The following is a 17,171-nucleotide window of genomic DNA, read 5'->3' as shown; positions in this document are numbered from 1 at the left end:
ATATTATATCATTTTATTATTATTTTATCCTCAGTCGTAGCTTTGAAATATAATTTTGTAATATTTTAATATAATGTAATTTCTTGTAATTTTCTTTATAATTATTATCAGTCATGGCACTAAAGTTTATTTTTCTGATTTTTAGATTATTATTATTATTATTATTACATTTTTCAAGCGGCAGACACACACATGCGCGGCCCCCGCTCAGTCAGACATGTCAAACACCGGAGTCCGAGGCGCCGTCGCTCGTAACTTTGATCCAGAAATGTGTTTATTAAAATCTCCTGTAAATTGTCTGAGTGTGGGACTCTTACCATTTTATTTTATTTAATAAATAAATACTAATAATTGTATTAATGAATATTATTTTATTAATCTACAAAGGAAAATAACAAAATTAATTACTGATTCGTTTAATTCCATCGGAAATGAAAAGTAACATCTGTTTCCTTAAATGAAGCATATAATGTGAAATTCCCTTTTATGTTATTTTGTAAATCAAGGCATTAATGATTTATTGTCGGGCTGTTCTACTTCAGGTGCCACATTTACGATTAGTGCCAACTTTAAGCCTGGGTGACGGACAAACTTAACCGAACAAATCGTGCGAGGAATTCCGTACGAGCCCCTGTTGTCTTTTATCTCCCAGTTTGTTCCACTCATGCTGACTCTTCTCGACTGAAAGTTCACAGGTGATGCACGTCAGTTAACGGAGATGCACGAACAGTTGCCGAGAGTCCGGAATGCAGTCGAAAGTGTACGGAAATTAACGAAAACTCTGGGTGCATTCGTGACCGGCGCGCAGGGGAGTGGAAAGTATGGCGTTATTTCAGTGCCACTATTCTGAGCGCACGTAAAAATATTGCAAGTGCAAGTGTTGCATTTTGAGGAGAAATTTATTTTGAGCGTACAAAAGCTGAATTTGAGTGAACAAAATTCATTGCTGCGTGCAAAAAATGTATTTCAGTGTTTGCACTTATCCATATACACACACACACAATAGCACCCCTCTCGCTCAGTTTTTCATTTGCGCTTGCTCGCAATGTGTTGCTTGCGCTCACAACATTCTCTGCTGCAAGCGCTCAACTCTCTGTACACCGTTATAAGTGTGCCACAAAACCAACCAATCACAGACTTGGTTTCAAAAATTCTGATTGGCTCTTACTGTCTCCAATCAGCTCGCTAGCTGCTGCATTCCGGAAACAGTCCGAAATGTAGCTAAATCCAGCTAAACTCAATTAAACCCCAATTTGCGGATAATATCTTTAATTATTTTATTTTAAAATATATTATTTGTTAAGACTATCGTTGGTGTAGTACTCTCCCAGTCAATGCCTGGATCCTGAAGCTCCTTCAAATCCACAAACATATATAATAGTCATTATTCCAGAATAGGTACTTTTGGGAGTAATGTTATTTTGTGTAAGCGTTTTTTCCAATAAATACAACAATTTAAAAAGAATGCCTTTGTTTTCATGTTCTTCTTACTGTGATTTACATTAGTGGTAATTGATAGGCAAGAATGTATAAAATCACCAGAAGCATCTCGCAGATGTGCCACAATGAATGCAGCAGCTAGCGAGCTGATTGGAGACCGTAAGAGCCAATCAGAATTTTTGAAACCAAGTCTGTGATTGGTTGGTTTTGTGGCACACTTATAACGGTGTACAGAGAGTTGAGCGCTTGCAGCAGAGAATGTTGTGAGCGCAAGCAACACATTGCGAGCAAGCGCAAATGAAAAACTGAGCGAGAGGGGTGCTATTGTGTGTGTGTGTATATGGATAAGTGCAAACACTGAAATACATTTTTTGCACGCAGCAATGAATTTTGTTCACTCAAATTCAGCTTTTGTACGCTCAAAATAAATTTCTCCTCAAAATGCAACACTTGCACTTGCAATATTTTTTTACGTGCGCTCAGAATAGTGGCACTGAAATAACGCCATAGGAAAGCGTTATGATGTACACCAGCGGCGTCTCTCCAAAAATCAGTCGGATGCATTCAGTTTTAAAAAGGGTCTAAATATACAATTGATTACCTAGCTCAGGATCAAAGGGGCAATTGGTTCAAGGCAGAAACTAACACTTTCACAATTTCACAAATTTGTTCCTTAATTTATCTGGTAAATTGCATCTGACAGTTAAATCTATTGTGTGGTGAAAGATCCTGCCATGAGCACTATGATTGTAGGGATAGGCTCCAGCTCCCCCGGCAATCTTGCTCAGGATAAGCGGGTTTGGAAAATGGATGTATAAACGTACATGATTTAGGAGGATTTCTATCTTTACAAAAAACAAAAACTTACATTCATAGATTTAATATGAAGATTCATTATAAATCTTTTGTTACATTTATGGTTGTTATAGTCTTATTAATTTAAAAGTGAGATGAACCTGAGCACTTCAAGCATAAATGCTTGCGAGCTCCTGCGCTGATCTCCGCAGCAAGCACACGCCACGCTCCAAAGCCAGTATCTCCACGCCCCTCCTCCTTTACCGCCCACAAGCCTGTATCTCCACGCCCCGCCTTTTCCCCGCCCAAAACTCAGTATCTCCACGCCCCGCTTCCTCTTCCCGCCCGAAAGCCAGCATCTCCACGCCCTGCCTCATCTCCCCGCCCCAAACTCAGTATCTCCACGCTCCCGCCTCCTCGCCCCGCCCCGTTTCGACCCCTGCTTTCTCACTCACACAAACACACACACACACACACTACTGCGAGGTGCGTCACGCTTGGTTTATTAAGGGTTTAATTGCACAGTTCGCGATTGCGGTGTGTGGATTACTTTTTTTTTATTTCTTGCAAGTAATGTTTTTGTGATGTAATTTCGTATCGTCGAGTGTTTTCTTGGAAGTTTGTAAGCGTGCAGGATTCTTTGGAATACGTTTACCTAAACTACTCAGTCTGCGGTTACAACTGCCGGCGCTGATATCGTAACTCCTGCTTTACTCATCGACGTGTCTTCTTCCAAAATTAACTTTTCATTTGAGGTCTTCAGGACTTAAGGACTTAAGTGTTTCACCGCCGACATTTCAACATTTTGAACATTTATAGGGCGATGGCAAGATCACAAAGCTTGTCCCACGTATTGCATTCAAGGTGGCATAAAAGGCAAAGTGAGGCGCACCTGAGGCACCTACCACAGGGCACTGGGCCAATGTGAGTGAAGCTGATCGCCAGGGTGACAAGTTATAGTGAAGGGAAAGCGGAGCAGACACGCGCAGGGGATGAAAATGTGTCCAGGAATCAAACATTCAAGCGAAAAGAGGCGAGGAAAAGACTCGGACCCAAGTCAGAAACATCAGCTTCATAAGGCGCCTTCCACAATGACAATGACCACGAACCTGCACTTGGCGCTGCGTGTCCCATTAAGCCAGTAATCAATGTTCTTGCTATATAGCGCCTTTCCCACAGAGACCTTGCACAGAATACCTTAGAAGGCAGCAATCAATCTGTTCCACACTAGCATTGTTAGCCAAAAACATATAACTAGTCTTTTGATGATATAACGCCTTTCACAGGGACAGGAGCTCTAAGTGTCACTCAAAGCAAACAACCTACATACAGTCTTTAAGTTATTTGCATTTCTAATTTATTACCTGTCACAGGTAGCACTAGCACAGAATGCTGCACAAAGCAAATAATATAAATTGCAATCGGTACATTATATAGCACCTTTGACAGGGTCCACTAGTGCCAACTGAGCGCAACACCAAGTCCTGTTCTTTATGGTGTATTGTGCCCTTGATCAGGAACACTGGCAGCAAGTGCTCCCCAATGCAATCTTCATAGTCTTCTATATAGCACCTTTCGCAAGGAGCATCAGCACAAAGGGCCTCCAAAAGCAACCATCAGTCTTTGTTATATAGTGCCTTTTCAAATGGAGTACAAGCACAAATAGGTGCGCAAAAAATCTACTAAATCGTTGTTATATAGTGCCTTTCACAGGGAGCAGCAAGTAGCACAGACGGAATTCAGCAAATCCTCAGTTTATATCTTATATAGTGTCTTTCACAGAGAGCAGAAGCACAGATGGGCACAAAAAATAATCAAAAAGTACTTTACATTAGGTGATGTACTGCTTTTTACAGGGAGAACTAAGCAGCAGGAGTGCCTTAAAAAGCAAATAATCAATAATTTATTTATATAGCGCCTTTGGTAGGGAGCACCAACACAAAATCATGTAGCGTCTTTCAAATCTATCTATCTATCTATCTATCTATCTATCTATCTATCAGCTATATAGCACCTTTCACATCTATCTATCTATCTATCTATCTATCTATCTATCTATCTATCTATCTATCTATCTATCAGCTATATAGCTCCTTTCACATCTATCTATCTATCTATCTATCTATCTATCTATCTATCTATCTATCTATCTATCTATCTATCTATCTATCATATAGCTCCTTTCACATCTATCTATCTATCTATCTATCTATCTATCTATCTATCTATCTATAGTGCCTTTCCCATCTATCTATCTATCTATCTATCTATCTATCTATCTATCTATCTATCTATCTATCTATCAGCTATATAGCTCCTTTCACAACTATCTATCTATCTATCTATCTATCTATCTATCTATCTATCTATCTATCTATCTATCTATCTATCAGCTATATAGCACCTTTCACATCTATCTATCTATCTATCTATCTATCTATCTATCTATCTATCTATCATATAGCTCCTTTCCCATCTATCTATCTATCTATCTATCTATCTATCTATCTATCTATCTATCTATCTATCTATCTATCTATCTATCTAGTTTTGTGTATTATATAGTGCCTTTCACATGGAGCTGAACATTGTGCCCCATAAACTAATTATGCAGACTTTGCACACACACAGTGCCTCCAAAGCTAGATATTTCACTTTTATTTTCTATTCTGTCCAAGTAAGCAGTCAGCGTTTCTTCAAAGTGCTTTCCCAGACTCGCTCCCATCCATTTAGCTATCCATCCTTTTGCCAGGTCATTTATCCTGATATTTTTGGGCACAGCATGCCAGGCTGTCACAGGGCACACTCCCTTATATGGGTCCAGCTTGATGTCACTAATCCCCGACAGACACTCATGTCCGGCAGTATGGTGGAGAGCCACACTGATGCCAGGAGAACATCTAAACCCCATCCTGGGGTCACCTTGGTCTTTTTATTTATTCCCTTTTTTTCACTTGTTTCCCCAGTAGGCCATTGTCTCACAGTATTTGGCCCTACAGATGATTTCATAGTGCAGTCACTCACAGGGCATTTGATAAAATAAAAGGCTGGCAGCTCCCCCAATCTCCCCTCCTCCTCTCACTTTTTTGAATGCCAGCCGTGGCCCTCCATGCCTAGAAGTAAGTAAGTGTGAGCGAGAGTGCGACCAAAGGGCAGTGCCCAGCTCTCGAGGAGCAGGATCCTTATGACAGGCTGCTCAGTGACAGCAATGGCAGTGGTGGTGACATGAATCTGATGATGCAGTTTTGACATTGGGGGGCATTGGAGACCTTTTGTGTTTAATTTGATTCTCTTTATTCCTGTTGAATATTCATTATGTGTGCTTATTCATTGCAATATTGTGGTGTAGAGAACTTAGCTGAAGGTCAGCCAATGAGTCAACCGACCATTCTGTCCATTCAAACACCATTCACTCAGACCACTTGTTCAACCAGTTAGTCGTCAATGCATAAATGAAGGGATGAATCAATTAATTCACCTGCTCATCAGTTCACCTGTCTGTTCATCCACCAATGGGTTAATGGATTAATGAATCCATCAATAGATTGATAAACATACAAATCAATTGATTCATCAGTTAAATTATGAATGAATTAATCCATCCATCTATCCATCGATTAATGAACACATGAAGTACTTAATGAATGAATTCATCAGTGAATTCATAAAGAAATGAATACATCTATGCAGTAATGAATGAAAGAATTATTCAGCAAACGAATCCATCTGTCTGTCAACTCATTAATGAACAAATTCATCCATCAACACCTTGTTTGATTAATCAAACAATTGTATCCATCAATTTATTAATGAATGAGTGAATCAATCAATCAACCCATCCAAGGCCAAATGAGTCCCTTATCCATGAAGACACCCAGCAATGAGCCAATCAGTCAATGAATAAATAACTAAGTGTCGGGGTCTGTTAACCACTTGGGACCCTCCTGCTGGGACTCATCAGAAGAGCCTGGCACTGGCAGAGTAAGGCAGGGGGGCACACAGGAAGACACTTACTGCCATTTGCCATATCTATCTATCTATCTATCTATCTATCTATCTATCTATCTATCTATTTGTTATATAGTGCCTCTCACATCTGTATATCTATTATTTAGTGCCTTTCATATCACTCTATCTATCAGTTATATAATGCCTTTCACACTATCTATCTTTGTATTATACAGCACCTTTCATATCAATCTGTCTATCTGTTATATAGTGCCTTTCATATCTATCTATCTATCTATCTATCTATCTATCTATCTATCTATCTATCTATCTATCTATCTATCTATCTATCTATCTAGTTTGACTGCACTAGATTTGCTAAATCTTTTAATACTTTTTACTTTCTCATATTCGAATTATAGGGAAAGTAATTGTAATCCTCCAAAAATTCCATTTCGAGATTTTGAATAATCTCGATGTTTTAGACCTCCGTGAGTCCGAAAATATCATTTTTGGAATTGTGTCTGTCTGTCTGTCTGTGTGTGAGTGTGTGTGTATATAAACACGTTAACTTGAGAACACTTTCACTTCGGTCTATCAAATGTTGCACACAAGTATTAGGTACTAAACGTAGATTTCGATCAACTTTTGGGCTTTTTCCGCTAACCGGAAGTGATACTTTACCTTTTATTTGATCTTCTTCCAAGTTATCCAAAGAAGATCTGCTCAGTTTGGTTATGCATGTTAATAAACGTGTGCAATTTCCAGATGCGAACCATCACTTTGGGATGATAGCCTTTTCCAAGTGGTTGTATTAGGTGTACTGAGTGACACTCTCAGGTCCCCACAGGTCTTCTGCTCCGATCACACTGCCACGTGTTATGTGTGTGTCGGTGTATCGCAGGGCCGCTGTGTATATCCAAGTACTGTAAGCAGACAGTAGCCTGTGGCTGCAGTATAGTATAGTATAGTACAGTATAGTCCACACTACACAAGTTCTCGTATTTTCAGCCCTTGTGACTGTCTTGCGCCGCTAACTGACATGGACTGTATGTATTTTTATGAAGTAAGAGTACAACTAAAAATTGACGCAAAATAAAAATGAAACAACGCACGGAGCCGGCACAGAGGTTATTGTGTTTGGCTCGCGGCTGCCATAATTGAATGCAAATGGGATTTTATTTCCATGTCATTGTGCGTTTTCCTCGAGTGACTGTGAACCCCAAACCCTTAATTTCGAGGTTTGCTGAACTAGCGACTCTAACTGCGTCCCTGACGCGTGCCCAGTTGCTTTTATGCAGTCCGGCAATGACAGCACCTGGCGTCTCAGGTGTCCCTGTCCTTGATTTTTAACTGAATGGATGGATGGATGGATGGATAAACCTAAATGTGCAACCCCAAATCAGGAAAAGATGGGGTAGTATGGATAAATGTAAGCTTAATAAAAAAAGAAAAAAAAAAGTAATTCTTAAATATACTTTGCCTTTCATTTCACGGCAGGCAGTCGGAACTCAAAAGATATTTTATGTCCTGCCCGGTCAGCTTCAACTCATTTGTCAAAATCAAAGCCCATTTCAGGATCACTGAGTTTCTTTTTTTATTTGCATCTTCCATGCCATCCCAAGCTTTTCAGTATGAACTTTAGCTGTGTATGGTCAATAGCAGCCTAATATATAAATCTACAGTACAGTATATGCACATGTGCTCAGGTGTGGTGGGATTTATGATAAAAGAAAGTTTCTTTGTAAATGTAGAAATATGTAAAGATAAAGACAGATTCTCATCGCAACTTCAAAAACAGAAAAATACGTGACCATGAAATAGACCTCTGGGCACCCTGTACATATACAATATGGTGTGCGTTCAAAAAGCTATCTACTTTATAGTAATGCATAGGGTTAAAAACACAATGAAGACCCAAAAGATACACACAGGAGCCTCGTGGATGACAGCAGAGCGGCGTGTTAGTTTGACCACAGTTCATCCATCCAGCCATGTGCTGAACCCACAGGAGACCATCACAGCAATCACAGGGTGCAACAGGGTGCCACTCAGACACATCAGGGGACAACTTAGCGTCACCTGTCCTTGTGATGAGCATTTGGACTGTGGGAGGAAAACAGGGACAGGGAGAACAAGCAAAGTACACACAGAAAAAATGTGGGATGTGAAGACACCCGGTCTACCCACTGTGAAGGAGCACTGCCATCATTGAGCTGCCACTATAATACTACCCTATATTATATTATATTATATTATATTATATTATATTACAGGGGTGGGCAATGTCAGTCCTGGAGGGCCGCAGTGGCTGCAGGTTTTCATTCCAACCCAATTGCTTAATTAGAAGCCAAACCTTGCCAATCTCAGTCTCTTACATAATGTTATGGCTTGTTGTGCGTGCTAACAAGTTCTTATATCATAGACGTTTTCCTATCCCAGGATATCGTTAAAATGATTTGAAGCCTAAAATGCATAATCTTCAGTCTGTCATATTTTTCTCCTAAGCATTTTATTAATCCTCATAGTGCAGGATGAACACACACAGGTGTGAATGGAAACAAATTAGATGGAGGCCTGCTGGCTGCTTTGTCATGTTCATCTTATTGGTAAAAAAGGGCCATTAAAACACAGTGAATGAGGCTCTTTAAGAATGAAATCAGAAATTGATGGTGGGGTCTTAATAAACAAGACCACTAAAATAAAGCATCAAATGTCATTTGAGCAATAAAGGCTTTATCAGCAATGGTTGACTTCTAATTAAGATCCTGGGGTGGAACAAAAACCTGCAGCCACTGCGGCCCTCCAGGAACGGCACTGCCCACCCCTGTTATATAATATTATATTATAAGGCAGGAATGTATATTATATCCATCCATCCATCTTCTAACCCGCTGAATCGAATACAGGGTCACGGGGTCTGCTGGAGCCAATCCCAGCCAACACAGGGCACAAGGCAGGAACCAATCCTGGGCAGGGTGCCAACCCACCGCAGGACACACACTAACACACCCACACACCAAGCACACACTAGGGCCAATTTAGAATCGCCAATCCACCTAACCTGCATGTCTTTTGGATTGTGGGAGGAAACCGAGCGCCGGAGGAAACCCACGCAGACACGGGAGAACATGCAAACTCCACGCAGGGAGGACCCGGAAGCGAACCGGGTCTCCTAACTGAGGCAGCAGCTACCGTATATTATCCACCTATCCATGTTCCAAATCTGCTTAATTCATTGAGCAGTGTCATTTTGAACCTGGATCCCATCTACAAATCATAAAGTGTAAGGCAGGAACAGCACATCAACAGGGCATCAGTCCATCAGATTATATTATATTATATTATAAGGCAAGAATGTATATTATATTATATTATATTATATTATATTATATTATATTATATTATATTATAGTATAGTATAAGGCTAGAATGTATATTACATTATACAGTAGTATAATATAATATAGTATAGTATAGAGTAAGAATGTATATTATATTATAGTATAGTATAAGGCTAGAATGTATATTACATTATACAGTAGTATAATATAGTATAGTATAGAGCAAGAATGTATATTATATTATATTATAAGGCAAGAATGTATATTATATTATACAGTATTATAGTATAGCATAGTATAAGGCAAGAATGTATATTATATTATATTATATTATATTATATTATCTAGGGCAGCACAGTGGCACAATGGTAGCACTGCTGCCTCACAGTAAGGAGAATAAGGTTCACATCCCAGATCCTCCCTCCTTGGTATCTGCATGTCCACCTCATGTGGAGTTTGCATGTTCTCCCCGTCTCTGCATAAGATTCCCTAGGGTGCTCTGGTTTCCTCCAACAGTTCAAAGAAATGCCGGTTAGGTGAATTGGTGTTCAGGACTAAGCGGGTAAGAAATTATCCATCCATCCATCTTTTGAACCAGCTTAATCCAAAACAGAGTCATGGGGAAGCTGGAGTCCACCCCAGCAAGTACCAGGTACAGCACAGGAACATATATTATATTATATTATATTATATTATATTATATTATATTATATTATATTATATTATATTATATCCATCCATCAATATTCCAAACCTGTATTGATCAGGGTCATGGGGAAGATGGAGCCTATCCCAGGAAAGTGTGTTCAAGGCAGGAATGTATATTATATTATATTATATTATATTATATTATATTATATTATATTATATTATATTATATTATATTATAGTATTACTTTTTCAAATCTGCTTGATGCAGCTCAGGGTTCCAGTGTGTCAGCTCTCTGTTATTGAGTACAAAGCAAGAGTCAACCCAGAATGGGACATCAGTTCATCCCAAAGCCCTCTCTGTCTCTCTCATATGCACACACACACACACACACACACACACACACACACACACACACACACACACCACACACACACACACCTGGAGCCTATTCAGATTTGCCTGACAAGCGCGTTTTTGGAATCTGAAAGAATACCCGGAGTATCCAGAAACAGCCACAGAGACACAGAGACAACATGCAGCCTGCACACAGACACTGGCTGGGCATGGGGTTTGAACGGAGTTTATTGGAGCAGTGAGACCCCAGCATGCCCCCCATATGATATTATAGTGTATTACTGTACATTGTATTCCATTGCACTATAATGTACTGTACTTTATTGTAATGATGTACATTACAATTTTAGAATGCCTCGTATCATCCTATACTTTATTACACTTCTGCACACAGGTCATCCTATAGTAGCATTACAAGTCCACAAGCTCTCATATTCATGCTGGCCTATCAGTTCTGCCACATGCAGGCTGGGTCGGTGTCACCCCGGAGTGGTTTCAGTCCCCATTTCCCCTCACCTTTCATGCCCTTTTCCAATAGAGTTTTGACTCCCTTTAATCTCCCCCACCCCACCCCAGGCACCATCTCTCCCTCAGTGCTGTCCACAGAACTTCACAAAAGAGCTCAGACAAACTCAAACACCCTCAGCTCAGACAAATGCGGGACCCACAGCTGACTTACCTGAGTTTCATGTCTGTGTGCAGAATGGCGGGCACAGCCAGTGAGAAAGGGAGAGTGCAAGTGTCAGACGGGCAATGGTGTCAGGGTCTCCAGTGGTGAATGTAATCCCAGTTCATGACAGGACTGAGAAGCAGCCAGTTAACAGCCTACAAGGAAGGTGGCAGCAGGCTGCCCAAGCCAGTGTCCGAGCAGTGGGAGCTGAGCACGTCCAGCAGGTGTCTATCGCTGTCCCCGACGAGGCTGCCTCTCTCTCTGCTGCTCGCTCGCTCTCTCTCTCTCCCTTGCTCGCTCACTCGCCCTCCCTCCTCCCTCAAAGCCACACAAACTATCTCTGTTGGTTAATCTTACATAACTGGGATGAGTTACGATAGACCTGCCCCCCCACCCCCACCAATGCCTTTCTGACTCTGCCTCACTCACACACACACACAAACACGCACACACATCCTCATCATGCATCTCCTTCTGAAATATTTTGAGTTAAACAGAAAAACCACAGATGACTCCATGCCCCGCCCCCTTATCATTGCCCCCCCCCAGTCCTCATATCAATGCCACAAGTGACTATCAGCCCTTCTTGCTCCCCCTCCCCCCATATGTCATGTATGACTGGATCTCCTGATGGCCCACTACTGGAGCACCCACCAGCCAGTAGCCCCCAAAAACCACACATCCTGCATTCCTGGCAGAGCCTCTCCGGTTCCCTATCTCAGCCCAGCAAGCCCCTGGTGAGCCGGCCGTCTTATCAGGCACAGGCACTGCAGCCAAAAATAAAGAGAACGGGGGCTTCGCTTTTAAGTTCAGGGGCAGATCTAGGGAATACAGCCCCTGTCAGGCGAGAGGTGTCTCGTGCCAACTACTATTATATAGTGTCTTTCATATCCATCTGTATTTTATATAGTGTCCTATTTATCTGTCCATACATTTGTTATATAGTGCCTTTCATATCAATGGATTATAGGCACTGCAGCCAAAAACATAAAGAATTGTGGCTCTTATTTTCTGCCACTGGGGTGAAGGCATGCGCTGTGTAGGACATATAGTGACATTAGAGCAGAGCTGCCTCATGCCAACTAGAATTATATAGTGCCTTTCATATATATCTTTTATATAATGCCCTATTTTCATATTATATATTGCCTTTCATATTAATATATCATAGGCACTACAACCAAAGTAACAAGAGAACAGGATCATCTATTGTATGCTCGGTGGCAGAGGACACCAGCTACCTAGGATATATAGTGCCTTTTTGGTTGGGGGTGTCTCATAGTGTCTTTCAGATCTATCTATCTATCTATCTATCTATCTATCTATCTATCTATCTATCTATCTATCTATCTATCTATCTATCTATCATATAGTGCCTTTCACATCTATCTATCTATCTATCTATCTATCTATCTATCTATCTATCTATCTATCTATCTATTATATAGTGACTTTCATCTATCTATCTATCTATCTATCTATCTATCTATCTACCTATCTATCTATCTATCTATTATATTGTGACTTTCATCTATCTATCTATCTATCTATCTATCTATCTATCTATCTATCTATCTATCTATCTATCTATCTATCTATCTATTATATAGTGCCTTTCATATCTATCTATCTATCTATCTATCTATCTATCTATCTATCTATCTATCTCTTATATAGTGTCTTTTATATCTGTATATTAAAGATACCACATCCAAAAGTAAAAGAACAAGGGCTTCTAATTTATGCTCAAGAACAAAGGCTTGGGTCATCTGGGAAGTATAGTGCCTTTCAAGATGGTGGTGTTTTATGCCAACTAATGTTATATAGTGTCTTTCACACCCATTATAGGCTCTACTTTCATAATTAGAAATAATGGGGGCTTCTCTTTTTTTGCTCGGGGTAGAAGGTGCTAGCTATCTAGTACTTATAGTGCCTTTTGGGGGTCTAGGTGAGTCTCATGCCCACTGCCTTCAGTGCTATCAGAGAGATGCTTGCAAAGGCAGATGCCTTTAGGCACCCATCCAGTATATGGAATAGAAATCACCTGGGGCTGAAGTGCCCTATGCCCATGGTGGGATGGCGGCAGCCCCCGAAGTACCGAGTGCAGGAGAACAAGTGGACGCTGTCACTTTAAGTCCAGCTGAGTTGGAATGCACAACTCTGTTAGAAAAGAAAGGTGCCATTGTACCTGGCTGGTGAGCGGAGCAGCAGTACAAAGCCATTGAGAGACTGGCAGGGGGAGCGGGGGGTTAGGTAAGGGGGCAGTCACACCCCTGAGCTTTAGGCTAAGCTGTATGATGACTGAATGCACCTCAGTGCTTAAGGATGGGATGTCTGGTGGTTTTTGAGCACCTTGGAGTACGACTTCGGGTCACATTGAGGGGTCCAGGGGGCCTGTCCAGTCAAACTCCTCTCCTTCAGGCTCACAGATGGGACAAGATGCAGGACATTTATTCAGTAGGTCTGAAGTCCAGTTGTGAGGTCACCACTCATGGGTGGGTCCACGTAGGTCCACTGCCATCCACGTTTTCAGGGGTCCCATTCTCTTTGACACCTTCAGCTCCATGGCTGGTGTCCACTCCTCACACCCCAGAGCACAGCCAGTTGAGAATCTCCTGCCCCCAAGAGAACATTTGAATCCCACATGAGAGAAGCCATCGACGAGTCCCACCTTCCCTCCCCCACCGTGCTCTGACCACAGTGGGAGACGGAGGATTCCAGTCTGAACGTACAGGAAACGTCCCACAGCTGCACACCACGGACCACCACAGGCCGCTGTCAGGGGGCTGATGTCTAGACGGTGACCCACTGCCTCTGGTGCCCCGGTGAAACACTGACCAAGATGGGAGGTGGGTGGAGACAGCAGGGGGTCTGGTAGTAATGGGAGAGAGAGAGAGAGAGAGAGAGAGAGTGAGGTACAGAGTGAGAGAGGAAAAGTGAAAAGAGTGTGAAGATGGAGTGAAACAAGGACACAAGGAGTAAGAGAAAAAAGTGAGAAGGACAATGTCAGGGAGAGTGTAAGGAGTGAAGCAGGGATAGGTAAAGGCCCCAAGAGTGAGACATAAAAGTGAGAACAACAATGTGAGGTCAATATAAAGGAGAAGTAAAAACAGAGAGGGGATGAGCCATCAGCAGTCAGGGGCAAGAGTGAGAGAGGCAATCTGGGTAGAGTGCAAAGAAAGAGTGAAACAGACTGAGGAAATGACAAGAAGAGTGAACCAAAGATGAAATGAGAGAGTGTGCAGATAAGGTAAAACAAGAGTGAAACAGGGAGAGGAAAAGAGTAACAGGAGTATTGAAAAAGGAAAGACAGATAAGAGTGTGGAGTGAGTGAGAAGAAACAGTGAAGCAGAGAGAGTAAGAGACCCAAAGAGTGGCTCAAAATATAAGGGTGAGAAACTGTGGGAAGAGTATGGAATACTCTATCTATCTATCTATCTATCTATCTATCTATCTATCTATCTATCTATCTATCTATCTATCTATCTATCTATCTATCTATCTATCTATCTATCTATCTATCTAGAGAGAGAAACAGGGGTGAGAAAAAATCAACGTGACAGAAAGAGTGAGAGTTAAAAGTGAGAGGGACAGGGTGGGGAGAGTGAGAAGGAATCTTGAAATAGACTGTGGAAGACAACAAGAGTATCACAGACCACAAGACATAAGAGTGAGAAGGAGAGTGTGGGGAGAGTGTTAAGAATACTGAAAAGGGGATTGGAAAAGGCAAGAGTAAAAAATGAGTGACAGAGATAGTGTCGGATGAGTGTAAGGAAAGAGTGAAGCAGGGATAGGAAAAGCCAACAAGAGTTGGAAATAAGAGTGAGAGGAACAGTGTGGGGACAATATGAAGAAGGAATGAAAGCGACAAATCAAAAGCCATCAAGAGTGAAACATAAGAGTGAGAAAGACAGAAAGAGAGCAACACGAGTAGAGAACGACTAAGAGATAAGATTGTAGGAGAATCTTTGGGAAAAGTGAGGAGAGGTCATGAAACAGAGAGAGTAGGAGACACCAAGAGTAATGGAAAAAGGGAGAGATAAGAGTGAGGCACTCAATATGGGGAGAGTAAGAAGAAAGAGGGAATCAGGGATAGATAAAGGAAGAAGAGTGATGCAAAGTGTGAGAAATAATAGTGAGAGGGACAGTGTAGGGAGAGTGACAAGGAATTCTGGAACAGACAAACAGGAAAACAAGAGTGATGTGAGAAGTGAGAGGCAAACATGAGGGAGACACATTGTGAGGAGTGTTAAGAAAGAGTGAAACCAGTGAAAGGCCATAAGAGTACCATAGACTAGAAGACATAAGAGTGATAAGAGTGTGTAAAAAATGAAATGGGGATTGGAAAATGGAAGAGTGAAAAAAGAGTGAGAGAGATAGTGTGGGAAGACTGTAAAGAAAGATTGAAATCAGGATTGAAAAATGGAAAGTGAAAAAGTGAGAGAGGCAGTGTGTGTGGAGAATGAGAAGGAATAATAAAAGACAAAGGAAAAGACATCAAGAGTGATGCAAAAAGTGACAAATAAAATTGATGCACAGTTTGAGGAGAGTGAGAAAAAATGGTGAAATGGACAGAAAGGCAACAAGAGTGATGCAAAGAGGAAGAGGTAAGTGTGAGAAAGTGAGTTTGTGGAAAGTATTAAGACAAAGTGAAACTGGGATGGAAAAGGCAACAACAGGGAAACAAAATAAGTGCCATATGTTATGTTATAGGAACAGAGTGAGAGAGGAAAATGTCAACTGGAGTGAGCTAAAGAGTGACTGATGAATTACAATGACAAAATGGGGACAGTGAGAATGAACAGTTAAAGTGAAAGGAAAACATAACAAGAGTAGCTTACAAAGAGTGAGAGGAGTGTAAAGTGTGAGGAGAGTGTAAAGGAAGAGTAAAACAGAGAGGAAACTGCAATAAGAGTGAGTGATAAGAGCAAAGGGGACAGGGCAGCAAGAATAATCCAAAATCATTTAAAGAAGAGTGAAGAGTGAAGAGTGTCACAATGACAAACAATCAGATGTAGCAAAGAGGGATAAAGAGTGTAAATCTGACTGGAACAAAGAGATGTAAAGAAAGAATGAAAAATAAAAGGAAGAAAAATGTAAAATATAGTGTCAAGAGGCAGGGAAAAGAAGAGTGAAAAGAAAGAGTGAGGCAAAGAAAGCAAACAAATAAGGGTATAGAGAAAAATGACTTGAGCAGAGAAGAGTGAGATATGACTAAAATATGAGAGTGATCAAGTGAGAGTGTGAGAGAGAATGTACAACAATAGTGAACTTGCACAATTCAGTGGTCAAGAGACTGAGAGCAAATCAAAGAGTGACAGGGTGAAAAGAAGCACAAGAGTGAGAAATGTGATGTCATATTACCTTAATAAAGAAAGGGAGGAGAAAAAAGAGTGGAATGGGCATAAAGAGAATAGAGGGGAAGTTGAAAGGAGTGAATGAGAATGAAAAGAAACATGACAGAGTGAAAAGAGGAGAGAGTGAAAAGAGTAAGAAACTGAGAGAAAAGGAAAATTGTGATATAAGGTTAGGAAAACTGGAGTGAGCCTGGAGCGTAAAAGAGAGAGTGAAGCAAGCCACAGAACATAGAAAAGATAAAAATACTAGAGAGTGTTCAAAATGGAGAAGAAAACCAAAGAGTGCAAATGCAATGTCTCAAAGACAGAACACGTAAATAAAAGAGTGACATGGAGACAGGGAGAGAGAAAGTGACACAAAGACAGTGAGAGATGTATTGTCATGCATGGAATGTACAGAGAGAAACAGAAGAAAGCTAAAAAGAGTAAAGCTAATATGATGAGAGAGAAGGAGAAAGAAAGAGTGACAGAGAGTGAAAAGAATGAGAGACAAAAAGAGAGAGGGTAAAAAAGCAAAAATGCACCATAAAAGAGTGAGTCGAGATCTACGTGACAGAAGAGAATCAAGTGACGTAAAGCCAGTTTTGAATTTGAAACAAGTGAAACAAAGG

At 40.9% G+C, this 17,171-nt stretch overlaps 1 protein-coding gene across 3 annotated transcripts in view; it reads right to left on the bottom strand.

Moving 5' to 3' along the window:
• The window catches only part of nfe2 (nuclear factor, erythroid 2), a 65,799-nt gene extending 54,323 nt beyond the window's left edge, over positions 1 to 11,476 (bottom strand). For all 3 annotated transcript variants that reach the window (XM_039746693.1, XM_039746694.1, XM_039746696.1), the window contains exon 1: positions 11,213 to 11,476. The gene's annotated coding sequence lies outside the window, so the exon portion shown is untranslated. The remainder of the gene's footprint in view (positions 1 to 11,212) is intronic.
• Positions 11,477 to 17,171: the final 5,695 nt, after the last annotated feature.

Source organism: Polypterus senegalus, chromosome 3 (assembly GCF_016835505.1).
Source record: "Polypterus senegalus isolate Bchr_013 chromosome 3, ASM1683550v1, whole genome shotgun sequence".
Taxonomy (NCBI): domain Eukaryota; kingdom Metazoa; phylum Chordata; class Cladistia; order Polypteriformes; family Polypteridae; genus Polypterus; species Polypterus senegalus.
Note: the sequence above shows the minus strand (reverse complement) of the source record. Positions and strands in the feature narration are given on the sequence as shown.